The 8,220-nt window shown below is 42.1% G+C and overlaps 1 non-coding gene across 1 annotated transcript; it reads right to left on the bottom strand.

Annotated features, from left to right (window-relative positions):
* Window positions 1–7,446: 7,446 nt before the first annotated feature.
* Window positions 7,447–7,552, bottom strand: LOC149991752 (U6 spliceosomal RNA). Its single transcript, XR_016508746.1, has one exon. It is a non-coding gene; the product is annotated as a U6 spliceosomal RNA (small nuclear RNA).
* Window positions 7,553–8,220: the final 668 nt, after the last annotated feature.

Raw genomic sequence — 8,220 nt, 5'->3', positions numbered from 1 at the left:
ACGTGGCATTGCCTCTCGTGCGCCCCCAGCTGGGGACCTGGCCCGAAACCCAGGCATGTGCCCTGACTGGGAATTGAACCAAGGACCCTATTGTTCCCAGGCCACACCAGCCAGGGCGGATGAGGTTTTTTGTTTTTTTTTTAAGAGAGATGGGGAAGGGAGGGAGATAGAGAGGGAGAGAAACGTGGTGTTGCCTCTCCCGGGCCCCCAACTGGGGTCCGGCCCTGAAACCCAGGCATGTGACCTAACTGGAAATCGAAACTGACTTTTCTGTTCGCAGGCCACACCAGCCAGGGCGGATGAGTTTTTTTTTTTTTTGGTTGTTGTTGTTTTTTAAAAATTGAGATGGGGAAGGGAGGGAGGAAGAGGGAGAGCAACATGGCATTGCCTCTCACACGTCCCCAACTGAAGACGTGGCCTGAAACTCAGGCATGTGCCCTGACTGGGAATTGAACCAGCGGCCCTATTGTTCGCAGGCCATACCAGCCAGGGCAGATGAGGTGGTTTTTTGTTTTTTTTTTTAAGAGAGATAGGGAAGGGAGGAAGAGAGGGAGGGCAACGTGGCGTTGCCCCTTGTGCACCCCCAACTGGGGACCTGGCCTGACACCCAGGCATGTTCCCTGACTGGGGATTGAACCAACGACCCTATTGTTCGCAGGCCACACCAGCCAGGGCGGATGAGTTTTTTTTCGTTGTTGTTGTTTTTTAAAAATCGAGATGGGGAAGGGAGGGAGAAATAGGGAGAGCAACATGCGTTGCCTCTCATACGCACCCAACTGAGGACGTGGCCCAAAACTCAGGCATGTGCCCTGACTGGGAATTGAACCAGCGGCCCTATTGTTCACAGGCCACACCAGCCAGGGCAGATGAGGGTTTTTTGGGTTTTTTTTTTTTTTTTTTTTTTTTAAGAGAGATGGGGAAGGGAGGGAGATAAAGAGGGAGAGAAACGTGGTGTTGCCTCTCGCGGGCCCCCAACTGGGGTCCGGCCCTGAAACTCAGGCATGTGACCTGACTGGAAATCGAAACTGACTTTTCTGTTCGCAGGCCACACCAGCCAGGGCAGATGAGTTCTTTGTTTTTTTTTTTAATTGAGGTGGAGAAGGGAGGGAAAAAGAGAGGGAGAGAAACATCGATGTGTGAGAGATACATCAATTGGTTGCCTTTCATACGCCCCCAACTGAGGACCTGGCCCGAAACCCAGGCATGTGCCCTGACTGGGAATTGAACCAGTGACCCTATTGTTCGCAGGCCACACCAGCCAGAGCAGATGAGGTTTTTGTTTTTGTTTTGTTTTTTTAAGAGAGATGGGAAAGGGAGGGAGATGGAGAGGAAGAAAAACGTGGCGTTGCCTCTCGCGGACCCCCAACTGGGGTCCAGCCCTGAAACCCAGGCATGTGACCTGACAGGAAATCAAAACTGACTTTTCTGTTCGCAGGCCACACCAGCCAGGGCAGATGAGTTTTTTTTCGTTGTTGTTCTTTTTTAAAAATCTAGTTGGGGAAGGGAGGGAGAAAGAGGGAGAGCAACGTGTGTTGCCTCTCATACGCCCCCTACTGGGGACCTAGCCCGAAACTCAGGCATGTGCCCTGACTGGGAATTGAACCAATGATCCTATTGTTCCCAGGCCACACCAGCCAGGGCGGATGAGGTTTTTTGGGGGGGTGGGGAGGTTGGTTTTTCGTTTTTGTTTGTTTGTTTGTTTGTTTTTTAAGAGAGATGGGGAAGGGAGAGAGATAGGGAGAGAAACGTGGCGTTGCCTCTCGCGGGCCCCCAACTGGGGTCCGGCCCTGAAACTCAGGCATGTGACCTAACTGGAAATCGAAACTGACTTTTCTGTTCGCAGGCTACACCAGCCAGGGCGGATGAGTTTTTTGTTTGTTTGTTTTTTGTTTTTTTTTTAATTGAGGCGGGGAAGGGAGGGAAAAAAAAGAGGGAGAGAAACATCGATGTGTGAGAGATACATCAATCGGTTGCCTTTCATATGCCCCCAACTGGGGACCTGGCCCGAAACCCGGCATGTGCCTTGACTGGGAATTGAACCAGTGACCCTATTGTTCGCAGGCCACACCAGCCAAGGCAGATGAGTTTTGTTTTTGTTTTTGTTTTTGTTTTTACTTGAGATGGGGAAGGGAGGGAGAAAGAGGGAGAGAAACGTGGTATTGCCTCTCGCGCGCCCCCGACTGGGCACCTGGCCTGAAACCCAGGCATGTGACCTGACAGGAAATTAAAACTGATCTTTCTGTTCACAGGCCACACCAGCCAGGTAGGATTTTTTATTTTTTAAAGAGAGACAAGGAAGGGAAGGAGAAAGAGAGGGAGAGAAACATCGATGTGTGAGAGATACATCAATCGGTTGCCTCTCATACGCCCCCAACTGGGGACCTGGCCCGAAACCCAGGCATGTGCCTTGACTTGGAATTGAACCAGTGACCCTACTGTTAGCAGGCCACACCAGCCAGGCTGGATGAGTTTTTTGGTTTTGGTTTTCTAAGAGAGCCAGGGAAGTGAGGGAGAAAGAGGGAGAGAAAGGTCAAGTTGTCTCTCGTGCACCTGCAACTGGGGATCTGGCCCGAAACTGAGGCATGTGCCCTGACTGGGAATTGAACCGGCGACATTTCTTTTTCTCTTCTTTTAAAGTATATTTTATTGATTATGCTGTTCCAGCTGTCCCAATTTCTTTTCCCTTTTCTCCACTCCACCCAGTACCCCCTTCTCTCCAGCAATCCCACCCCTCTCTTAGTTCTTGTCTAAAGGTCATGCGTAGAAGTTCTTTGGCTTCATCCTTTCCTATATTATTCTTAACTTCCCCTTGTCTATTTTATACCTACTGGCAACCTTTCTGTTTGAAGGCCACACCACCCAGGGCAGATGAGTTTTTTTGTTGTTGTTGTTTTAGAGAGAGGGGGAAGAGAAGTAGAAAGAAATGGAGAGAAACATAGATGTGTGAGAGATACATCAATCAGTTGCCTCTCCCGCACCCCCATCTGGGTACCTAGTGGGAAACCCAGGCATGTGCCCACTGGGACTCAATCCACTGAGCACACCGGCCAGAGCAACCTGGTTAGATTTAGACTACAAGCTCTAACTTTCGTGTGCAGTGGTCCTAATGTCAGTTCAAACCCTTTGCTCTGATACTTTGGGCTTATCCCACATATGTTCTACTCGGGTTATTTTGAGTGGTGTTTTATATAATAAGTTAGTTCTCAAAGCTGTTGCTATGCTGGTTTGGTTCTATCACATGCATGCTCATCTCAGAGGTAAGCCTGGGATTTGTGCTAGTTCATATATAGAATGAATCCCTTCTCCAGAAATCTCTTTGTGATTCCTTCCACACTTCCAGCCTTCAGGAGCACCTTTTCTCAGTTGTTTGGCCAGAAGTATAGGGTTCCTTGGACGTTTCCTCTTTGTGCTATCTAAGAAAGCTCTGCTGGAGATTTCTCCTCTGATCATTGTTCGGAGAAAAGTAGCTAAAATACTATATGGGTAACTCACTCCTGTATGAGTCACTTCTGCAGAGTTCTTACTTTCCTTCTCAATCCACCTGATTTTGCTTATGTTTCAGAGTTCTCAGGTAGTTGCTTTTGTGTCTCCCCACCCCCTGGGACTGTAGTTATTCTAAGTGGGAGAGATAGACTGTATGGGCTTATTCCATCTTGGCTGGCACCAGGAATCATCAGTACATCTATGGTATTTCTGTTGGTGAGAACCTGTGAGGGGTAAACTACTTCTTTGTATGTCTGTAAATGTCTCTATTTTGCCTTTATTCCTTTGCAATGGTAATTTATCTAGGTATAAAATGTTATGTTGGTAATAATTTTCCCTTTTTCAATATCATTCTACTGTCTTCTGGCATCAGTTGGCTGATACAAAGTCTGTCGGTAATTTAATTTTCATTTCTTAAGTGGTAAGACCTTTTTCCTCTTGTGGCTTTTTTAAAAAAATAGTTTATTTGTTTATTTTTAGAGAGAGGGGAAGTCAGAGAGAGAAACATTGATGTGCGAGAGATACATTGATTGGTTGTCTCTTACACTCCCAACTGGGGACCTGGCCAGCAACCCAGGCATGTGCCCTGATTGGGAATCAAACCGGCGACTTTTCAGTTTGCAGGCCAACACTCAATCCACTGAGCTACACCAGCCAGGGCTCTCTTGTGGCTTTTTAGATTCTCTTTATCATTAATGTTTTGCAGTTTCATGCCAACATGTCAAAAATAAATAAATAAACCAACAAACAAACAAATAAATAAATCCATCCATAAACTTCCAGATGCCGCTCCCTAGAGGGCAGTATTGTCCCTGTTGAGCCCAATAGACAATTACTCTCTTCACTGAGGTTGCTGTTTGCCAAGAGACTGGGTGAGTTGTGGGATCTGGGCTGTAGATCTCCAGTTTGTCATAATCTCAAATGCTAAACTAATCATTTTATAGACAAAATGACATGGGTTCCAAAATTTTAAAGTAGGGGTTGTACCCATGGTCTGCATATTCTTCATTTCTGGGATTATAGCCTATTTCTTTCATTGATTCATGGAAATTAGCTTTAACTAAGATATTGGCTAACCTCCTTCAGTTCTTTATTGTTTTGTATATCTTTTATTACTTTTAAGATAGTTAAATATGTTTCAGAGTAACTTAAAGCCACTTGAGGTCATTCATTGGATCCTTTGCACTCCTTCCTTCCTTCCACCAATTGTCAATTTATTTATTTAACATTAACAGAGTTGATATGCTAGATTCTATACTAGACCTGGGGATAGAGAGATAAATAAAACCCAGACCTTTACCCGAAGGTTCCCTCCACTTCCTCGATGCACTAATAATCAGAAAAAAAAAAAACAGTTTTATGACATTGAACAGAGTTTTGAGAAACATGTGAAGTTGTGCCAGAAAATCTTTGACTTACATAACTTAATCTCTTCCTAGTGGGTATATTTTTGGTCAGGAGAACTTAACCATTGTTTCTTAAGCATCTGTAAAACCTGTCCTGCATTTTCTATGAAGTATATTACAGTAATATTTGTCGACCCGTGTGCAGGGTGGTTGTGAGATATTTTACAATATTTATTATAAAGTTTCATTCAATAGAGAAAAATTGTTACTGAAAATAGTACTCTTGGGAAATGTTATTTGTTAGGTTGAATTATTTGTTCTATAACATCTGTGTTAAACTTGAAGATACAAGAGAAGTATTCAAAATGACTCTGAGTATTTTTTGTTTTATCAGTATTAATAACATCATTTCAAGTGAACTTTTGAATACATTTAGTTTTTTTGAGCAGAAATAATACAAATATAAACGTGCTTGTATAATTTTAAAGATTAAATAAATACTTGTTACTAAATATTTAAAAATAGAAGTGGTTGGTTTAGATTAGTGACATCTTTGTTCATCATAAGTGATTGTTCAGAGCTTGGACTTTGAATTTTTATTTCATATATTTATTAAAAATACAAAAAGTTAAGCTATGTATTTAACTGTTTAAAAATTACTTTAAAAGCATAGGTATGCCTTGTTTGGGGAAATAAACATTGTTAGTGAGAAGCAAATAATTTGTATGATAATTTTGTCTAAATCAAATTTCTATTAATTGAATGTTGTTCTAAAATTTATTACAGAAACTTATCCATGAAAAAATTTGCCCTGGCAGGTGTGATTCAGTGGATTGAGCGCCGACCTGTGAACCGAAAGGTTTCTGGTTCGGTTTCTTGTCAGGGCACGTGCCTGGGTTGTGGGCCAGGTCCTGAGTTGGGGGCGTGTGAGAGGCAACTGATCAATGTTTCTCTCACACATCAGTGTTTCTCATCCTCTCTTTCTCCTTCATTTCCCGTCTCTCTAAGAAATAAATAAAATGTTTTAAAGAATTTAGTTTAAACCATGAAGTATTATACTATATTAAGAAGAAATATTACAATAATAATGTAAAAGGATCCTAAGGCCAAAGTTATTATGAAGTTATTTCACAGACTTATTTTACTTAAATAAGCAAGGCCATAGGAGAAAAATACTAATGAATACATGTTCCCCTTCCAAGAGAGAAAGAATGAAAAATTTTAAAGGAGAGGAGATCCTTCTTTTTCAGTTTTTTATCCACAATTTGGTGGGCAGTTGTTCTATTATTTGTAAAAAGTATTAGGATACAATCCAAGAAATTATGGAAAACACTATAATAATAAAATTGAATTGAAAATATTCACATAAACCTATGATTAAATAGTGCATCAGTTATCTATTGCTACATAACAATGTTAACACAAACTGAAAAGCTTAACCCAAGACACATTTATTATCTCTTTTTCCTGTAGGTCAGGAGTCTGGGTAGGCATGGCTTAGCTAGATGCTTTGCTTCAAAAACTAATAAAGCTTCAATCAAGGTGTCTGCCTAGGCTCCAGTCGCGTCTGCTTCCAAGCTCACGTGGCTGTTAGCAGCTGGGACCTGGCCCGCAACCCAGGCATGTGCCCTGACTGGGAATCGAAATAGCGATCTTTTGGTTTGTAGGTCGGCACTCAATCCACTGAGCCACACCAGCCAGGGCTCCAGCTTTCCTTTGTAAAGACCCTTGTGATTACACAGGGTCCACATGAATAATCCAGGATAATCTCCCTATCTCAAGGTCCTTAACTTGATAACATCTGCAGAGTTCCTTTTGCCTTGTAAAAGGTTCAAGGGATTAGGTTGTGGACATCTTTGAGGGGAGCCATTGTTCTGTCTACCACGGTCGGTATGTGATGTTTTTACTTATTATTTTTGTGTCTATATTTTGTAATTTTATATAATGTGTATGTATACTTAGAATGTATAAGTTAAAAGTAGGAAAATGTTATAGTTTAATACCAAGTGACATGAAATAGTTATTTTAAAACTTTTATCTGGCTTCATATGAAGCTTGAACTTCATGTCCAGTTATTTTCTTGGTTTTTATTTATACTAAATCAAAAAATTCAAATTCACGAGTAGGTGTGGCTAGAAATGGCAGCCAGTGTTCGGTAACTGGGTCAGAGACTTCAGTATATTGGATTGAACAAGGACCCATAAATTGAGAAGACATTTCCATTTTGTGTTGCCCCCAGACACGAAGTGGATGAAATAGCAAACTCAAATTCTACCAGGAAGAATGTTTCACCTTAGGAGAGGGGGGTCTCACTGAGGGCAGTACCACCGAAGGGTATGCTTTGAAAACACGTGGGGCTATTTCGGTTGTTATAGTGATGGACAAGAATCCCCTGGCGAGGATTTCCTGGCAGTTAATGGGCAGGAGCCAAGAACTCATACGTTCTTCATTGCATGTGACATTCTTACAAGGACAAACTTTCCTACGTCTTACATAATTTTCAGACATCCGCTCAGACATTCACATATATGAAAAACCTATTTGTAATTGAGCCTAAACCTAACCTCATTTTGCACGTAAACTCCAAGTACTTTCTTTTTTTCTGAAATTGATTTTTAAAAATATGGAATGCGTTCACAAATGTGCATGTCATTCTAGTACAGGGGCTATGCTCATCTTCTCTGTATAATTCCATTTTTAGTATACTGCTGTTGAAGCGGGCATACCTCAAAGTATTTCTTGCACAGGTTTAATATCCTGGAATTTTCCAGGAACAGAACTACTGTGTAAATTGAAAAGAGTGTGTGTTGTTTTGTTTGGAACTTTACCAAGAATAGTTTAATGGTTTAGAAAATCACACCAATGACATCAATGCCATTTATGGGCTGTGCTGGATATCTTCCATTTGCCCTTCCAGATTCACTCCACCCCTCCCCACCTGCTCTGTGCCCTGGGAAGGGACTGTATCAATAGGTTTCTTTGCCCTCCAGCTTCTGGGTGGGTTAACTCAGAAAGCATGGGGAGGAGATCTGGAATGGGAAAGGAGATGGGTGTATACTACTTGAAATGATCATCAGGTAATAGGTGTTTTTTTTAATCCTCACCTGAGAATATGTTTATTGATTTGAGAGAGACAGACAGACAGACATTGGTTAACTCCCGTATATGCCCCCGACCAGAGATCGAACCCGCAGCCTTTTGGTGCATGGGATGACTCTCCAAACAACTGAGCCACCCGGCCAGGGCAATAGGTGTTTTCTGATTTATGGAAATATGTATAAAATTGGATGTGATAACAGTATTCCATTAGAAAATGATAATGCTATATATGTGATTGAGTCCCAGCTAGTCAGAAGGCACAAGTAAACTGTATGAAGAAGTGTTTTAAACT

This window comes from Furipterus horrens, unplaced genomic scaffold, assembly GCF_987537825.1.
Source record: "Furipterus horrens unplaced genomic scaffold, mFurHor1.1.pri manual_scaffold_17, whole genome shotgun sequence".
Taxonomy (NCBI): domain Eukaryota; kingdom Metazoa; phylum Chordata; class Mammalia; order Chiroptera; family Furipteridae; genus Furipterus; species Furipterus horrens.
This window is presented reverse-complemented; position numbering and strand designations above follow the sequence as displayed.